A 20,567-nucleotide genomic window follows, 5' to 3' on the forward strand; every position below is an offset into this window, starting at 1 on the left:
TGCATCCTATGCACTGATTATGAGTGATTCTAGTCATTAAAATCGTCCTATGAGGATTCTACTTGCTAATATTTTATTAGCATTTAATTTGAATTACTCTAATAAAACTCCTTTTCTTTAAAACGTTGTAATTCAATATTGTCACACACGTTTTCCTTGTATCAGTATGAATTTGTGGTAAGGTATTATTATAATTACATGCCCCTAAATCCCTTGGATACTGTCTGATACAGTTATATCCTTTAAGCAAGAATTTCAATTTTACCTTGGTTTCTTAAGATAAAAATGTCTTGGGGTGTGGGGGCCCAGCCCTGTGGCCAAGTAGTTAAGTTTGCGCACTCCCCTTCAGTGGCCCAGGGTTTCACAGTTTGGATCCTGGGTGTGGACATGGCACTGCTCATCAGGCCATGCTGAGGTGGCATCCCACACATGCCACAACTAGAAGGATGTATAACTAGAATATACAACTGTGTACTGGGGGGCTTTGGTGAGAAGAAGGAAAAAAAATAAAGATTGGCAACAGATTTTAGCTCAGGTTCTAATCTTTGGGGAAAAAAATGTCTTGGGTTGGCCCCATGGTGTAATGGTAAAGTTTGCATGCTCCACTTCGGTGGCCTGGGGTCCACAGGTTCAGATCCCAGACATGGACCTACACACTGCTCATCAAGCCATGCAGTGGTGGCATCTCATGTATAAGATAAAGGAAGATTGGCAACAGATGTTAATTCAGGGCTAGTCTTCCTCAGGAAAAAAAAAAAGTCTTGACACTTAAATGGTATTGCTAAGGTTTGGATGCAGGGAAGAGTTGCCTATAAGAAGCCGACTAGGAAGGTAGGTAATTAGTTACTGCCACTATGACTAGATTCTAGTCCAAAATAGAGGCCAATTTCTTCCCCCCAAAAATTGGTTAGATTTCTATAATTGTTTAAGCAAGAACAACTTCTGCACTGTGATTGACCTTTAGTGACCTATAGTGAACAAACAGTTAATGAAGATATGAGTACATACATACATCATTGGGGTTTTCTTTTGTCTTTTGCATAGACTGTCTTTTAATATCCAGTAGTTCATAGTATGGTAGGACGTCTGCAAGGGGATTGTACTGAAAGCACTACCTGGGTTCATCCCATCCATCCACCTATCTTTCAAGTATCTTCAAATATCTTTCAAATATCCTACTGTGGAAGAGACATGCTTAGAGAAGAGACAAAGTCCCTGCCCCCGTGCGTGTCATATTTACAAGCCACTTAACCTTCCGTAAAGAGATGGATACACTCTTTAGCCTCTTACTATTCTTAGAGTTGCTATGTGCTTGCTTCAAGTCCTGTCCCAGCCATCGTCCTGTGGTTATTACTTTGTGCCTGCTTGGACCACTAGTTAGAACAAGTCGGATACTGTGGGCATAACTGATCCCTGCTTCTGGTTCGTTTCTCACATTTTTTACTTTGCGCTATGATTGTGTAACATCTAGGACTCTCCAGTACTGGGATCGACAGTTCTAAGTAAATAAAGTAGCTTTATACTAAAGGTAATAGCTAATATTTTTGAGCATTTGCTTTATTTATGCCAGACACTCTTCTAGGAACATTTTATGTTCTCTCGTTTAATCCCCATAGTATCCATGAAGTGAGTGCTATTATTATTCCCATTTTACACACACACAAATTCACACACGACAATTTCACAAAGACAAGCTCTTGCTTTTTTTCATAGTAAGGCCGTTTGAGCATCCCATTTTTTTCAGATTGTTCCCATATGTTTTCTCACTTGATCTGACACATCTGTCCCCATTTGTTTACATGGGAGAAGTGAGGCAAATGAGGGATGAGTCAGTGCTTTCGATAGCTCTTCAAGTTAAGGGCTGTATAGTACTTGAATCCAGGGCCTCTCAATCCTGTTCAAGACTCTTTCTCCAGAAACTCACTGCCGCCTTTCTGCTCATCTGACCGGTAGATCGCTACTGAAAAGTTGGGTCTCTCAGTCATAATGGGAGATTTGGAATCTTGGTGACTTTAAGCAGTTATTGGAAGAGCATTATAATGTAACATGTTTTGTATCCACTCCATTTAGTCTAGGATCTAGTGTATTCCAAATAAGCACCAACGGCCAACTTTTTTCCTGCTCCTTTGTTGGATTAATATCTGGAATCTGCCCGTAACAGCACTAGAGTAAAAAAACCAGTTCTCTGACCAAAGAATCAGTACTAATTGGGAAATAAATCACGTAGCTTGCTATAGCTATAAGGGAAAAACTCCCACAAATTTATCTGTCATTTTGATTTATTCTTTTATCCTTTACAGTACATTTTCAGGGTCTCAAAGAAGCTCCTCTGTCTGTGAAGGGGCTTGAAGAAGCATCTTGTTTTACATCTGATGAAAATGGAGGGAGCACTTCTTTTGACAGGAAACTTCACTTCTTGTTACTGAAAACCGTCACAACAGTCATTATGTCTGGCTTCCAGAGATTTCCTGGAGTTAGGAGAACAATAGATAGTTAAAATGGCAATATTGAGAGCATTCGGTGGTTTTATAATGAGTACCTAGGGAAATTTTTTCTCTTGAGTTTGTAAGAATAAAGTAGGAATATTTGGGAGGTTGGGAAAAATGTAGAAATGAACTTTAATGCTTTATTTTTAAAAATGAAATGTTCTTTCTAACCTTTGGAAGTAAAAAATTAATTTTATACCATGGTTCCCATTATCTTGTTACTGAGTTGACGATGACTAAGGGAAACTTCCTTTCTTCTGTGCCTATCTGCATTGTAAGTAATCCCCCAAAAAGATACGTTTATATCTTTGTGTCTTTTTTGATTAAATGTCATTCAGAATTCTTGAATCTGTTTATTGCTTCTTAACTTTTATATTCGTACAGGGCTTCTGAGGCTTATGATTTTGACTTTAGCAGCAGGAGTTATTTCTCTTCTTTCACCTCCAAAAACAAAAAAGACTCAAGTGTTAGAAAGAGATGTTTATTTTGACTTATTTTTTTTGTGTTTTCACAATTTCTTATCTTAAGGTGCATAGCTCCAATATGATTTCTTAATTTCTAATAAAGTTTTGATATATTTACCATGTCCAACACATTAAAAGTACAAGCTTTGTAAACAATTTATGGGACCTGTGGCTTCCACTTCTGCAGTTTCCCACTAACACAAGGGCTGTGGATGGTTTTAGAGACTCCTCTATTAGTTACATGGTATACCTGAATACTAAAGATGACCTGCTGGCTTTATTTTTATTGAAAAACTAATAATATGAAAGCAATTACGAACTATTAACATGTTTTTATAGTATGAGTAAAACTCAATTTGTTTTAGAATTACTCAACATTCTAAAAAGCTATACAGTGAAAATAAATCTTCCTCCCTTTTCTGCTTCCTAAATATCCTTCTTTAAAGGTAAACACTATTATGTTTCTGCAGATTCTTCCAGAGATGACCTAATGTTCTGTTTATCTATACACACACACACACACACACACACAAACATATACATACAGATACACATATGCATGCATAAATCCACATAACTCACAGCTGTACTTATATATGTATGTATTGGAACGTACATGGATTCTGGTGTGCAATATACTTTTCTCAGCAATATACCTAGGATATCTGCCCACATCGGTACGTATGGATCTACCTCATTTTAATGGTTATGTAGTATTCCATTGTGTTGGCAGGCCATCATTTAATTTGTATTTATTTGGGTTGTTTCTGGATTTATCTTGTGGAAGATGTTGCAGTGAACATCCTTAGGTGTATCTTTTTACATGTTTTTGCAAATATATTTGTGGGATGCATTCAAAGCAGGGGAATTATTAGTGAAAGTGAGTTTTTAATGTCATTAAATAATGCCAAATTTTCTTCCAAAATTACTGCACCAATTTATACTTTCATCAACAGTGTGTAAGTGTCGTTTCTTCACATCTTTGTCAGCATTGAATATGACAGAAATTTTAGTTTGCACATATGAAAGATGAAAATAGTATCTTATTTTAGTTGACATTTTTAATTACTCCTGTGTCTGTGGTTCATTTCAGCAAGTGATTGCTGAGCACTTACTAGGTGTCATCATTGAAAAAGGAGCTGGGGATCAAAAATTGTCCTTGTCAGGTCATGGAAGTGAATGAGCAGCCTCTTTTTAGAAGAAATCCAAAGGTTGCAAGCATAGGAAAGTGAGTCTTGCTCTCTGCCAACAGGAGGTTGTCTCATGAAGGATAGACAGTGTCTACCAGTGTCGCCTTTCAGTTCTATTCCTGGCGTTGATTGTCACTCCCCTTCTGCATCAGTGACCTTGCTTCCCTTGTGGAAGGCAGTAGCTTTTGTTTTTCTCCAGGGTCTGGCTTGATTATTTCATCTGTCGCTTTCAGGAGCTAGCATCCACTGTTGGCCTCTGTTCTGAAAGGGCACCGGGCAAGCGTGGAATCCTATCAGCAGAACAGCCCAAGGACTGGAGAACTTCGGTTTATTATTGTTTAAGCTTCTCCACCTTGATGGGTTTTCAGAGAAAGTATTTCATTTTAGGGCACGCATGTTATGTTATAGACGATTTGAGTATTTCTTTAGAATTCACTGAGGGCGAAAAATGTGGATAGCAGCATGAGTCATTTCAGACCATGTTGGTTCCTAATACCAAAATCACATGAATGGGTAAACCACAATCCGTAAGTTAAAATATTTGGTTGCTAGTCTGTTAAATAACTAAATAAATCAAGTGGAGGGTTTTAAGTACATGACATAATGGATGGATAAACCTGGTTTTCTGAATAGCAGTAAATATACTGATAATTTGACTCTTCTTATAGCTGAAGATGAGAGGCATCTGCCTGAGGCTCTCTAAGAACTGAAATTTCCCTGCTGTTAGTCCAGAGTGAATCCTTAGAGCTGTCCACTTTCGGGACATTGCCTTGAGCCTGTGGACATTTTTTTTTTGGAGCAAAAGGAGGCTCCAGTTTGCTCAGTAGCTGTGTGTGCTCCAGGCTAGTGCTCAGGGAGGCTAACTTGGCAGCTGCCCTTTCCACAGCCAGTGAGCCAGCCCTAAGAGTGTTTTAAAAGATAAAGAGAAAAAAGCTAAGCCCCTTTGGAGGGGCTGGAACAGACCAGTAGTTGCTAGGCAAGTTAAAGTAATTCAGTGTCCTTGCCAAACGTCTGCCATGCAAATAGGGGACTTTCAGGGAAGGGGAGTGAGATGGCGGTGCATGTTGGTTGCCATAGGAATGTTTCCCTAATTGGAACAAGACCACAGAGTGGAGAGAGCAAGGCGGCTGCATCTTTGGTTCTCTCTGCTTGGGAATGGGAGCCCCGAGTGGGCAGTGGGACGGAGATAAGCCATGGGGAGGAAGGAGGGAAACCCTAGGTTCTCTAGGCATGAGGGTGTGCTGAAGGTGGAAGGACAGCGCATCCTCTGAAATGAGGAAGCCCCAGCAGATGAGACCCTACGTGCCCTGTGAAACTGATGCTTTCTGAAGCTAAAAACAGGGAGAAGAAAGGGTAGATTAACTCAAGAAAATTACACGATGAACCCTTATGCTATTCTAAAGACCTGAGACTTGTTGGAGAAATTACACTCCAGAATGAAGTCAGGGAGAATTCCAATTAGACTCTGGCATAAGCCCAGGCTTAAATTAGATGAAGATTTAAAATTCTGAAATTTAGTGGGAAAAGATGCTTAATTTGAAGATAGATATTTTATTTGTGTAAATATTATGCTAGATTATGTCATTATTTTAATTCATAAAACAGATAATGATTAAAGAATTATTAATGAATTATGCTGCTATATTTATCGAGTTCTGTTTTATAGGGAAAAAAGCACAATTGACTAAGTTTTCTGCTGCCAGTGTCAAAGGTTAAAGAATGTCTCTGAGAAGGGCTCACTGCCCCATTAATAAGTACCTTATGCATCTGGTGGCAGCTTCCAGAATGATAGCTCAGGGCCCAAGCAGAAATAAGCAGCTTTTAACAACTGTTGAGCCTTGAATGTGCTACCTAACTTGTCTATGATTAATTGATCACCCAGTTCTTAAAATGGAGCATCTCTGGAATGCTCTGAGCATGGTTGCTGCTGTCATTGAATACAGTTTCTGCAGCTGATGTGAGATCCCAAGGTGCCTATGATGAAATGACAACTTAGTTTGTCTGTCAGTAGTGATTAGGTCAAAGGTTTTCTATGTTTTAGGTTACAATCTTAGAGGAACTTTCTTTAACTGGTAAAGTTTTACGTGTACATGAAGTATATATATGTATTTGTTATCATTTGCCATAAATTTGATTCAGTTCAGAGGGTATTTAAAATAGTTTCTTCTTTAAAAATATATATGTATATATATTGGGATTATATGTAATTGTCTCTTTACTTTTTATGTAGTTTCTTTTTTTGGGTCATGTAAAAGAAGGCTAACAGAATGTGAGGGCCAGCCTGTGGCATAGTGGTTAAGTTCGGCACGCTCCACTTTGGTGGCCAGGTTCGAATCCCTGCCGTGGACCTATACCACTTGTCAGCCATACTTTGGTGGTGACCCACATATAAAGTGGAGGAAGATTGGCAGAGATGTTAGCTCAGGGCTAATCTTCCTCAGGAGAAAAAGACAAACCCAATGTGATGATATTCTCAAATATTTGAATTCTAGTCATGCATAAATATGAAGAATGCCACAGGACCTGATTAGGGGTCACTGTGTTCTGTTTCAGGACTCATTCACTTGGTCAGTTTCTTTGGTCTGAAACTTCAGTGTCATTTTACTTTAGAATTGATCAGATGCTGGTTGATTGACACAAATTCAATAATCTGAGGCAAATTTGTAAACCCAATGCCAAGTCTTAATTTACTGGGAGAGTGTAATAAGAAAGACTATCTTTGGGCTCCTCAGATGGTTTAACCTTCCCTAGTATGATTTGGACAAAGGAGCCAAAATATAAACTGGCTATAATGTTCTAAAAAAAAAAAAAAAAGACATTATTCTTATCTAGACCCTCTAGAATCTAGAGCAGCATGGTCCAATAAAAATATAATGTGAACCTCAAACATGAGTCTTATATGTAATTTTAAATTTTCTAGTAGCCACGTAAAGTAAAAGGCGATAGGTGAAAATTTTAGTATATTTTATTTAATCCGATATATCCAAAAACTACCATTTTAACAGTAATTAATATAGCTAGTTATCAATGAGATAGTTTACCTTCTTTCTTTTTCATGTTAAGTCCTGAAATCCAGTGTGCATTTTACACTTACAGCACATCTCAATTTGAACACTGAATTTTCACAGAAAACACACCTGTATTTAGGTTAAAATTTATATTTGAAAAAGTGGATTCACATACCCAAGTTGTTCCAAACATGCATATCACTCTTCCAATAACTGAGTGAGTGTCTATTTATAAATTTAACATTTACTTTAAAGTTAAATAAAATTTAAAATTAAATACAATTCAGTTTCTCAGCCACACTAGCCACATGTGAAGCACTCAGTGTAGGGAAGGAGAACAAGTCCTCTATCCCCAGGTCTTTCTGGCTGGTCTAAGAATCAAATTGACATGAGACAGAATAACAGGAGAAAATCAGACAAAGTTGAATAACATGTATACATGGGAGAAACCCAGGAAAACTGAGTAACTCACCAGAATGGCTGGAGCCACCACCTTAAATACTATCTTCAGCTAAAGACAAAGGAGGATGTTGTGGGTAGTGGTTTGGGATGGCAGAGGAGAGGAAGACAATTTACATGGAGATGGAAATGCAAATATTTGTTAAACAAGTTTTTGCTGAGCCATATATAGGCAATGGGACCCAAGAGACGGAACTTTGATAAAAATTGGCTTGCTGGTTCCTTTCTATCACACCTATTTTACATTATGCTACAGTTATCTTATGGTATTAGCTCCTTCCTGGAACAGGCCTTCTATCTTAAATTTTTTTAAATTTTTTTAGGCAGTTAGGGGGAAGGTCAAAGTTTCTTTTGGAGTCTTTTGTTCTTAAAAATAATCAAACCAAAGAGAAACATTTGGGGTGGCAAATTTTGATCCCCCACACTACCATGTTAGACAGCATAGAGAGGACTGCTTTTCCCCAGCTTCCTTTCTTCATTCCCACATACTTCTTAGATTGGGAGACCTGTCTGAGGAATCTAATGGAGAGAGAATCTCACTTTATAGGCATGGAACCTCAGACAGGGAGTTGATGTTTTTAAAAGGAAATTTCCATTCAAGCTGTATTAGAACCTGCCTGGCAAGGAGTTATCTATGTGGTTGATGGTACTATCTCCACCCTTGATCCCAAACGCACCCCTCATTGTCTTTCCAATAGATAAAAATGTGCCAACATTGATAATTTGCCTCCCTCGGGTTCCTCTGGTCCTATACTCCATGCTGTCTCATTTCCATTACATCAGTGCATTTCCTGGTTATAGGCTCCCCCTTTATCTTTCTCATTGTTTCAATTTCCACATTTGGCTCTAATTTCTGTTTTAATTTCATGAAGGATTCACATGTTCAAATTCCAGTTTTGTTCTTAATTAAAGTTATCTATATCAAGGTCAATGTGGTTGATTTATGTTAATTTGAATAAGAAAATTTTCCTCCTTTGCCCCTTGCTCTGGATTTCTAGAGTGAAACCTCAATCTCCTCTTTACCTGTGGAATTATCTTCTTTGAGTAAATCAAGGTTTTTCAATATAGTCACCTGTGGTCAGAACTGTTAACCTTAAAAGAACCTCTCTTTTCCCTAGACAGGAGAAATTAAGAAATAATTAGATAAGTAGTGAGTTGGAAAGTAAAGACTCCCCTTAACCTTTCCAGAATTTTTTTGCCCTGCTCCTTGCTTAGATCTGAAACTTGTTTAGCACATAGTATAATAGTGACCCTATCACTTGGAGGTTATAAAGCACATTAGTTCATCAGTTCCTGTTGGGTACCTGCCACTTTCTGGGGACATCCCCGATGACAGTGTTGAAATTCACCCTCCACGTTCTGGAATATATAAAGGGAAAAGCACTTACAGAGGCTCTCTGGGTCTAGAGAATGGTGTGTTATCCTAAGGATGGGCTCTTGTCCAAGACAGTAACAAGTCCTGCCTTGGCAAGAAAGCTGGTTTGGAAATTAGGAAATATTTGACCTGTTGAGTCATTTTAAACTAATCTGAATAGGAATGCATATTGTGCCTCTTCCTCATTACCATCAGAATCAAGTCATTTTAAAGCCCTCTAGGGCTTTGTGGAATGAATATCAGTGACAGCTGGAAAACCTTGGATGCCAATCCCAGTCTATCAGCTGTGAGGGGTGTTTAGGGGGGCAGAATTTGCTACCTGAAAATGTGTCTCTTTGACTTGGTTATTTTTTTAGAACAAAAGACTCAGAAAGAAACTTTGATCTTCCCTCTAACTGCCTAAAAGAATTTTTTTTTTTAAAGATTTTATTTTTTCCTTTTTCTCCCCAAAGCGCCCCAGTACATAGTTGTATATTTCTCATTGTGGGTTCTTCTAGTTGTGGTATGTGGGACGCTGCCTCAGTGTGGTTTGATGAGCAGTGCCATGTCCGCGCCCAGGATTCGAACCAACGAAACACTGGGCTGCCTGCAGCGGAGCGCGCGAACTTAACCACTCAGCCATGGGGCCAGCCCCTGCCTAAAAGAATTTAAGATAGAAGGCCTGTTCCAGGAAGGAGCTAATACCGTAGATAACTATAGTATAATATGAACTAGATGAAGTAGACAAGGAGGGACCTAGCAAGGCCCATTTTATCGAAGTCCTCTCCTTGTCTCATTGTCTCTGCAGGGCATGACAAACATTTGTTTACCAAACATTTGCTTTTCCATCTTCATGTGAATGCCTTCCTCTCCTTTGAATTCCAAAACCACTACCCCCAACATCCTCCTTTGTCCTTAGCTGAAGATGGTATTTAAGATGGTGGCTTCAGCCATTTTGGTGAGTTATTCAGTTTTCCTGGGTTTCTCCCATGTAAACTTTATGTTATTAAACTTGTTTGATTTTCTCCTGTTATTCTGTCTCATGTCAATTTAATTCTTAGACCAGCCAGAAGAACCTAGAAGGGTCGAGGAATATTTCTTCCTCCCCTACAGATGTGACATCAGGAAAACCATTGAATTGTTCTGGACCTTACTTCTCACCTGCCAAGTGAGAGCATTAGACTGTGTGGTCTCCAGGCCCATCTCAGTCATTGTGTGTCTTGATCGGCTAGTCTAATCCCACAGCTTCTTGGATGAAGAATTGAAGGCCTGCAAAATCATTTCCTGAGGTCACACAAGCAAGTGGAAGGCAGGTCTCTGGGTCTCACAGTTCTGTGCTTAGTCCACGCCAAGGAGCATCATCATGCACTTAGAGGCTGAGCTTGAACCAAATGAAGACATCCAGAAGGATGACTGGTTCTCTGTTGTCCCCATAATATCATTCATTTTGTCTGCTCATATTTTGAGGTTACTGAGCAGAAGCTCTAAAACTCCTGTGTCACCTGGTTTTTGCCTCTTTCATATAACTGGTCAGTAATTCAGCTCAGACGTCTCTATGACATAAAGTTCCACAGTGACCTCTAAATGGAAGAAAAATGTATCAGTTCTTTGCTACTGAAGATTCATGATAACAAAAAAAAACAATAGCTGGAATGCAGAGTTAAATTTGTTCAAGTATTTACCATTTAAGTAACAACTTCAATGGACAAAGCAAAGTAGAACAGAGGGTGCCAGTGAGCTGCCCTAGTTGGAGTTCCCATTGTGTGCTGGAGGCCCACTTCCAGGTGTTGGAGCAGCATCACAGGTAGGAAGCTGAGCCTTTCTTTTCTCAGGGGCCTTCACACTCCTTTACCTGTCATTCAGTTAAAAAGCAGGGGTTCCAAGGAAAGGAGACTTGTTGGTTACCTATTCTGTAACCAGACATGCTAAGTATTTTATATATATTGGCTCATTTAATTCTATAACTGCCCTGCAAGATAGATATTATTTCCATTTTACAGATCAATGAAAGTGTTCAGCAAAGTTATATAGCTTGCCTAGGGTCACACAGTAAGTGAATATGGATTTTATTTGGCTCTAAAATCTGATGACTTTCTATTAATTCCATAATGTCTAAGAGCAGTTGACAATATGTTGACCTCAGTGATTTCATTTTGGTTCCACTGAATGTGAGAAGGACACCTGATACCCCACTGTGGATACCAAGATAAATGGACCAAAATGAAAGGCAGTTACTATATGGAGTGACTTTCATCTATAAGCAAATATTGTTAGTCTGCCTCTCAGAGATCCTTTGAAAATATTAAAAGCAAAAATATTAAAGAATTTTTCTTGCTAATAATAGGTTTATAAACACACTCACTAATCGGCATCATTGATCAATGGCAAAAAGTATAATGAATCCTGAATCACATTTAGCTTTCGGCTATGGTGCTTGCTGCTTTTGGGGTGAATTACAAAGCTATCATTTTGGTTTTTAAGAAACTGTGTTGTTTGGACTGGTGGTTCTCAGTCTTTTATTCTTTGGGCACATGAGGGGATGGCGTTTGCATTCAATGTTCTTCCCATAGATATGACAACTGTTCTAGTTAACGAATACTGCACAGCAAACTTAGTGTCTTAAAGCAACAACCATATTTATTTTGCTCACAAATCTGCAATCTAGGCAGGGCTCAGTGGGGACAGTTCATCTCGGCTCCATTCGGCATCAGCTGGGTTGACTTGGAGGCTGGGGGCTGTAACCATGTGAAGCTCTGTCACTCACATATCTGGAACCTGGGCTGGGAGGAGTAGAACAGCTGGGCTCCTCTGGCATCTCAATTTCATTGTGGTCTCTCCAGCATGACAGCTTCAGGGTAGCCAGACTTCTGTGCCAGCTCATTGCTCTCAAAGCACATGACCCAAGAGAGAGAAAGTCAGGCGGAAACCTTATCTTTTATGACCCACCCTAGGAAATCACACAGCATCCCTACCCTGCATTCTGTTCACTGAAGCAGTGACAAAGGCCGCTCAGGCTCAATGGGAGTGGAAATAGATTCCATCTCTTGAAAGGGAAGTGGAAAGTTTCTGGAAGAGCATGTGGGACTGGAAATACTGCAGTGGCCATTTTTGGAAAATACAATCTGTTACATAGATGAGCTAGGCTACGGATTATATGCTGCTGCCCAAGCCAGATATATCTCTGGGCATTTCTCTCCCACCCAAGGGAGCATATTGGCTTGCAAGTGAAATATAATTTATTCCCCTATGATTTAACCCATCATAATTTACACTTCTCAAAAAAGTAAATCATCTGCAAAATTTTGGCACTCTATCTACTGTTAGAAACAAATTACTTGTAAAACATTAGTGGATCCGGCTAATGAGGTGGATAGTTGGGACTCTCCTCTCCCTAACTTTTCCATCATATTTGGGCTGATACATGTTTAATGTTCCTGAATTGTCATCATATTGCTGCTTTTCTACCTTGCGTGCAGAGGTAAATAGCCGAATATTTATGTGAACAGCTTTGCATAGAAACCTTTCCATTTAAAACTAAAAAGTGAAGACAATTGCACTTAAAATTGAATGTTTCCTGAAGGGGTTTGTTTTAGCATTTTACAGCACCTGCTGCCTCCTCTTTTGGAGATGAAATGATTATTCAAGACACATTTCTCAAAGTTTACCAAATTAGTATCTTCTCTGGAGCTCTAATTGTAAAATGTGGGAATCCCGTGTCGTGGCACACAAAGACTTTACTTTTTGCATTAATAGAGCTAAATTTGTTCTAGACCTTTTTTAAAACTGTAAAATATTTCATCCATATAAAAGAGAATATGAAATTTATAGGTACAGTAAAGAACTAAACACATGAATAATCGTGTGTGCACCGTCCAAGTTGAGTGCATCATCACCTTCTGTACCGGCTAGAGGTCAAACCGTCCTGACTGCTGTGGTAACATCCCTTCCTTCCCTTTATAGTGTTACCATCTCATAGTAAAATCCTTCCTTCGTTTAGATCTTCGTACAGTGCTTTTCACTTCAGTTGAAAACGTTTTATATAAAAGGCTTGCGCATCTTTTGTTATTTATTCCTGGATATTTTATATTTTTGTTGCTGTGGTTAATGATGTCATTCTATCCGATTATTGCTGAATATAAACATGCATTTGATTTCTACATATTGATTTTGTAAAAATAAAATTTGTTAAATCTTACTAATTATAATTTATCTTTAGCTTCTTTGGGGATTTCAACATAAACGTTGTAAATAACAAGTTTTGTAGCTTTTTTAAAAAAATGTTTTCTGTTTCTTTTTCCCCCCATCTTCTTGCCATCTTTTGAGTTGATAATTCTTTTTTCTCGTTCCAGTTTTTCCCCCCGTTTCTGTGAAGGTTCTGTGCCTCCTTTCTATTCCCTTAGTAGCCATTCTTGCTACCTTATTGGGCATACTTCAGAAAGTTTCTGGTTAATGAGTATGTTACCACTCATGCTCCAAAATTCAAAGACTTACCTTTCCTCAACTTTCCTATTTTTCCTCCACAATTTATACATTTTTCTTACAGTTTTAAATAATATTTGCTTAATTTTACCCACGTGTTTACCAATATCTTCCTGCATTGTTACTTTCTCCTGAGGTTTCTATTTGCAGTCATTTTCCTTTTTTCTGAAGTATGTCCTTTCGAATTTCTTTTAGTGAGTCATTTTTTAGTAGCAGACTCCAGTACTATGTATCAGTGATTCAGAGATGAATAAGACACACTACCGTAGACTGTACGATTGCATCGTAAACCAAGTGCAAAATTAGAGCTCGGGACAAAGAGTTGAGAGCACAGAGGGGAGACTCAGTGTAGGGGTGTGGAGGGGCATCTCAGGAAAGACTGGACACATGTGAGATGTGATGCTACAGAGGCTATGAGTGTGTTCATGGGACATTCATCAGCTCAGCAGGCTGGAGCTTAGGCGCGGGCTGGTGCCAGATGGAGCTGGAGAGGTTAGCTAGCTAGCTAGTGGGTTGTGAAGAGCCTTAAATGACAAACTGAAGGCAACAGAGTTGGGGGAGGTTTTAAGCAGGGAGTGACAGGATTAGGTGCGTTATTTACAAGTAAAATGTGTGATGCATGGAGGACCACAACAGTCACCTGGGAGGAGACTGAGTAAACCAAGGCAAAGCAAAGGCAATGAAGAGAGGAGATGCAATTTTGAAAGACGTTGACAAGGTAAAATCTTAATCGCAGATTTAAAGCAGAGAGGATTGGAGGATGAACTCCAAGGACTCTAATTTAGAACACTGGCAAGATTAAGAGCCCGGGAGGGGGGCGTGCATGATGGGAAGTGGGGGGAAGATGCCACTGGGGAGAGAGAATGAATTTAGTTTATAACATAAACTATTTGACATGTTTTCAGAACAAATGGTGGGTTGGTTTTAAAAGAATCAACATTTGAGGTGTTAGGGATATCTCTGTGCTGAGAACTTGGCAACATTTTCTGATTCTATCTGGTTGTTCTGGTCCTTCTGTTTTCCTTCTTTCACTTTCCGAGTTAGAATATGGATCTCTGCTTCAGGATGCAAAGGGTCTATTTTCAGCAATAACTAAAATATAATTACTAGTTGGATTTCAGTTAAATTTTAGACCAGAAATTTGAAATGTAGAACTGCCTTCATTGCTCTTTGCAAAATTATTGCTACTGAGCAGTGGTTGCTGTTGGCTGGTGGGACCTCTTGTTTTGGGTCTGTTTTTGTCTTAGCATTTATTGTTCACGGGCTGGCAGATGTGACCCAGAGTGTCTAAGAGCATCTGGTAAGAGAGGAGAGAAAGGAGAAAAGGAAGACACAGGCAGAGCAAAGGAAGAGGGGAGGGAAAAAAATCCTCCATTTAATTAAAAAAGTATTTGCAGGGCTTATGCCTCCTACCTGCTGTTTTTAGCCAGCAAGATCAGATTCTCCCCTGGAGATAGCCGCCTGGCCTGTGAGCCCAGACAAGGCCTTTCTTTTCGATGCGTGAGTCATCATGGTGATTCAGTGACTGTTCTTCACTCACATGTAATCATTGCAGTGGGCACTGCTGAGAGTTGAGAGGAGCGTCTCCCGGCCAGGGTGTGAAGTAGCCTTGACAGCAGGTGCGGTGTGTCAGCCTGAAATGTGAGCAGCTCCTTGCCTTCTACCTGGTGCCTGTGGAGTGCCCTGGACTCAGGCATGCAGAGGATCCCATCACATCCAGGCCTTTCTTGACAGAGGAGGGAGCTGGCCAGGTAGTTTGTGGGGAGGGTGGGGCCGGGGGGGTGTCGGGGATCACGTACCCTAAAATGTTCTATTTAGGGAGCTGTACTCTATCTGGCAACATCGTGATCTGAAATAATTCCTAGCCTTTTTATGTTGTTGGTGGCTGACCTATGGAATCCTGCTGTGTGGATCATGCTACTGTTAAGATCTCTGATCTTGTAGAAGCGTCTCAGGGAAAAGTGTGAAGTAAAAGTTAATTATTTCGTGCTGGCCAAAAAAGTAGGATTTGAGTTGTTAAATTACAGAGTGAGTCCTGTAATATTTGTTGTTGTCAGAAATTACAATTAGGACAAGAAGATGTATTCCAGTATCTGCATAGAGACAAGTTTATTATTGTTAACACCTGCCTCTGGACAGCATTGTAAGGCAGAAAGTGAGGGGCAGTTGGTGACATGTGTAAACGCATATAAACAATGCTGGGTGTTTTACTTAAATTATCTCGATTAAAAATTATTTAATCGATTGTGCAGTTAAGGAAACTCAGAAAAGCTCAAAAACGAAGGAAACTGTCCAAGGTCACTGAGCAGGTACATGGTGGCTACAGTTCAAACCCAGGTATAATTGGCGACAAAATCCATACCACACTGCCTCCAGACGTGTTTCAGTATTTGTTTTTTTCCCATTTGAGAGAACAGACGTGGTTTCTGTGATGAATTGGTCTCACCCAGGTGTTTTCCCTTGATAGAGACATCACCCTTCTAAGCCTGCCCCAGGTTTGAGCCTTGTATCCCCAGATGCTGTCTTCAAGTTAAAAAAGAAGGAAAAAACTGAAGAAGGGGTTCACTCCACTGAGTGAGTAGGACAACAAGCCAGCCCTACTGCATTCTTTGCTTTGTACTCTTTGTTGAATACTTGTTAGGCTAAAATATTCAAATTTCTGGCTGTCCTTATCACAAGGACAGATTACACAAGGTTCTGAGCAGCAAGATGTCAGCTGTATAAATACTGAGATTTGTTCCTTATTTTTCCTAGTGATTTAAAACTGACTGAATGCCAAGGATGAGCCAAATGTCAAGCCAACAAGAAAGACAGGAACGGATAAAGGTTGTCTTGGGAGCCGGTTTCCTTGGCACCAACCTGAAATAACTTCTTGCATTCCACCAAGCTTGGGGAAAACCGTCTTTAATTCGTATGGAGTGTTCTGCTGTCTCCCAGAGAGCTTATAATCACTTGCGTGAACACCAGTATTTATAATAAGAGGGCTTGAGGACATGCATGGATAGTCTTTTATTATAGAAAGGAGCTGTGTTGTAAAAACAAAAATGTTAATACTTAGAAGTTTTGGATGTCAGTTGGAACTGAAGCTTATATCTGTGTCATGGCCACTTTCCCTGGGAATGATAGGTACTTAACCAAAAGAGTATCTTTAACATAGCTTGTCACCCACAAAATGTGTAAAATGAAAAACTAGAACCAGAAGTCTGGAGTTATGAAAAAGTAGAACAGAATGTAAGAGGATCAGTTAAGAGCAATGACCATAGGTGGCCTTTCATGGGACAGGTGTGATCCACTCTCCAGTGTAGAGTTTATCACCTTTACGAGCACCCACAAGAAGTGACTTCCTGAAAAGCCCATATTATTCTCTCTTCCTTCAAAAGAATTCTCAGGGGAATAAGGAGTAAAACAAAGAGAAGGAAGACTAAATGTAGAACAAAGATAGATTGAGGAAGATCTTTATGTATATCTGGTACAGGCAATCCAAACTTAACCAATTTGCAGGTAAATGAATTCTGGCAAAGCCCCTTAGAAATCCGTGTTCTTAAACTGCTCAGAGACCTTGGTTTTCCCATCTGTGTAATAAAGGAGATAACATAGGTGGTCTGTAATGTGTGATTTGTGACCGTAGTGGGTAGAGATAAATGAGTTGAGTTATCATTTGATGTGCTAGACATTGCAATGACTAAGGGAAAATCCATCCAAGGACAAGTAGCAAGTAGCTCATTAGAGCCTGGTCTGGTCTTTCCTGTGCGTGCACAGCTTCCAGACCACCAGAGATAAGGGAGATCTTAGCCAGCCTCTGTGGTTATTTCTTTCTTTTTTTTTTTTTTTTTAAAGATTGGCACCTGGGCTAAGAACTGTTGCCAGTCTTTTGTTTTTTTTTTTCTGCTTTATCTCCCCAACCCCGCCCCTGTGCATAGTTGTGTAGCCTCGGCCACAGAGCCAGCCCCTCTCTGGTTATTTCTTTCCTTGGATCTCCCTATTAAATTTCTGGCTCGTCTCCCATTTTGTTCTTGTCCCAAACAGTATCCAGACCTCAGGCTACCCGTAACGTTAGCCTTTCCTGATGGTTTGCCACTGAGATCATTGTTGTTTCTGTTGGTGCCTCAGGCAGGAACTTTTTATGCTCTGCTCCAAATAAAGTCGGCCCCCTGCAGCAGGGCAGTAGAACTGCCAATTCCCACAGCCTTCCCCATCTGCTGGGGCTGCAGTAGAACTTTCCAGGTAATGGAGCTGAGATGGGTGGGAGCAAGGGATAGGCGTGGCCCTTGGCTAAAATGCCACGGACTCCTGCTGTTCTTCCTGAGATGCAGTAGGTTTTCTGGAATAAATCATTCTCAATTTGTTGTATGCCTTTGGTCAATATCCAGAATCTTTAAATGGTTGTTTTCAACAAATTTGTACAGGTTTATCATTGCTTTTGGGGGAATAGATTTGCTGAGCTCCTCACTCAGTCATTCCAGAAATCCCATCTCTTCTTCATGTATTTATAAAATTTTCTTCAAAACCTATTTTACAATTCTCTGATTTCAAGTTAGTGCATGGACATGATAGTTGTAAACATCTGCGTCCCTTCAGTTATCTCCTGTGCTCCTTGCAGGTGCAGCTTACCATGACTTGGCTCTAACTCATGCTGATTTAATGCAAGCACTCAGCTATGTATATTCCCTCAGGATCTGTTGGTGACTTGGAAGATTGTATCAATAGGCACTGTCCTGTGAATGGTAGAATATCTGTGAATTTTGTAATTTAGAGGCTAGGTTGATTAGAAAGAATATTATTTGCTGGGCAACTTTTTACTTTAATAACTCTGACATATTTACAAGTTTTTTGTTTTTGAGAGAAAAGTCTGAGCAGAATATAGTTAAGGGAGGGTAAAGAGTCTGTTAAAAACATTCTCACAAAATAGAAATTAAGTAGAAAATGGATTGCTGTGGTCTCAATCTATTCCTTTCATCTGTCACCTTCCATTTTCTGGACTGCATAAGAAGTCTTGAGACTTAGTCACATTTATGTGATGAAATGAAATCTGAGCATGGGACAGCAACTTATTATAATTCATTTATTTTATTTTCTACAATCACTATATATTATACTATTAAAATTTAAAGAAATAATTTGCATATGTCAAGTGCAGCTTTCCCCTGGGCCATGTTGAGCTCCAGCTGAGCAGTAAAACAGGCTGTGCAAGCCACAGTGGACTAGGCTAGAGGCACTGGCTGTAGGGCTTCACTCCTCAAGGATCCAGCTTACCGAGTCACAGTGGTGCTGTTCAGATCTTTTATGACTATAAATTATTTAAAATAAAGGTTAGGCAAGCCCCAGTGGCCTAGAGGTTAAGTTTGGTTGCTCTGATTGATGGCCCGGGTTTGATTCCTGGGTGCAGACCTATACCACTTGTCTGTCAGTGGCCATGCTGTGATGGCAGCTCACATACAAAATAGAGGAAGATTGGCAACAGATGTTAGCTCAGGGCAAACCTTCCTCAGCAAAAAAGTAAATAAGTAAATAAAGGTTCATATCCTACCTTCTAAGGGGAGGCGTTGATATCCAGTAGAGCCTTGAAGCCAGGTAGTCTAAGCTGTTGAGGGAAGCAGGCACAGACCTCTCTACTGTTCAGGCTGGCTCCAGAGCTCTGGCACCATCAGGACCTTTGTGGCTGAAACAGGTCCACAGCCAGTGACTGGGATACTGGGAGCAGAGCCCATCCCCTGGACAGCTGAGCCTGCTGTGACTCAGAGGTAGAGGAGGACCTGAATTACAGGGTTGAACTGGAACCCACTTAGAAATCTAATGCTAAACCTCATTCATGGGAACTGGACACGTCTGACAGGGTGGTGTGAGAGAACTACAGCGAGGTAGGCAGGAGTCCATCCTGGTCACCTTAGATACCTTAGATACATCTGGGCAAGAGCAACAAAATCAACTTCAGACCCTAACTGCCCTCGGGACAGGCTGCTAATATCCAGATAAGTAATCTGGGCTGAGCCTGCTGGCAAAGGCCTTCAGAGCCTATGGCAGGGCTGAGGTGGGAGACAGGGACTGACCTATCTGGTTGTCTTCTCAATGCTCAGGAGATGTCATTGTCTTTGTTCATAGTGAGAATTGAATAATCAGTACGGCTGATTGCCACTAAGGATTATTGGTGCCACTAAGGGTGACACTAATACCACAAGGCTGAAATAGTCTAAAGACCAGATATACCCTCTTGTTTTCATGATTATTATCGCTGGTAATAAAAAGAAGGGAACCCATGTTAGTGGATAAGACCCTGGAATGTAAGTTAAGACTTAGTGCTTGGCTCATTGAGATTAGAAGAAAAAGCATGCAGTTGGAATGCATCTTATTTTTCCACTGTCCTGGACACGGTTGGGCATGGTTTCTCAACCTTGGTACAGGGTGGTAAAGGATTATTGTGGACCAGGTAATTCTTTGTTATGGGAGAGGAGGAAGGGCATGTTGTCCTGTGCATTGTAGGATGTTTAGCAGCATCTCTGTTCTCCACTAGATGCCAGTAGTACCCCACCTTCCCAGGTGTGACAACCAAAAATATCTATGGACATTGCCAAATGTCTCCTGGCGACAAAACTGTCCCCAGTTGAGACTCACTGCTGAAAGGACACAAGCCTGTGTAAAACATGGCTCTTATTCTCAAGGAATTCACAGTCCAAGTGGATGGACACCAAACATGCACGGGTAATGTGGTAAAAGTTATGTTTGGAATGGTGTACTTCTCAGCATATATAGGAAAGACTGAAAAACAGGTGGGATTGGCTGACGTGAGGAAAGGTGCTGAAGAGGAGCCAGCAGTGGAAGTAGCATTTAAGGATGAACAGCATCGAACATGTGTAGAGCGATGGGGAGGATTATGTGTCAGGGGACTGTGAGAACATGCTCAGAGTGGGCGTGTGTGCTGGGAAGTGGAGGGAGGGAGGTTGGGCCGGGGAGCTGCTGCCCCGAAGCAGAGTCCCATAGCCCATCTTTCCCTGCTCCCTAAAAATCATATCCTGGGCGTGAAGTTAGTTCTAGAAACCAGGCTATACGTGTATTCAATGTGATTCTGTCCTCTCCTCATGTGATTAAATATGCTAATAACTGCCAGTACCGTGAACTCACAGCCCATGCCC

The 20,567-nt window shown here is 40.3% G+C and overlaps 1 protein-coding gene across 6 annotated transcripts in view; it reads left to right on the top strand.

The window, feature by feature from the left end:
- Positions 1-20,567, top strand: part of TMEM108 (transmembrane protein 108) — a 325,972-nt gene that overhangs the window by 94,064 nt on the left and 211,341 nt on the right. Inside the window, exon 1 of one of the 6 annotated variants that reach the window (XM_070238160.1) lies at positions 13,883-14,158. The exons of 4 other annotated variants lie outside the window; for them this stretch is intronic. The gene's annotated coding sequence lies outside the window, so the exon portion shown is untranslated. Of the gene's footprint in view, positions 1-13,882; positions 14,159-14,920; positions 15,192-20,567 lie in introns of those variants that run through there. One more of the 6 variants, XM_014731875.3, reaches the window with a different exon arrangement.

This window comes from Equus caballus, chromosome 16 (assembly GCF_041296265.1).
Source record: "Equus caballus isolate H_3958 breed thoroughbred chromosome 16, TB-T2T, whole genome shotgun sequence".
Classification (NCBI taxonomy): Eukaryota; Metazoa; Chordata; class Mammalia; order Perissodactyla; family Equidae; genus Equus; species Equus caballus.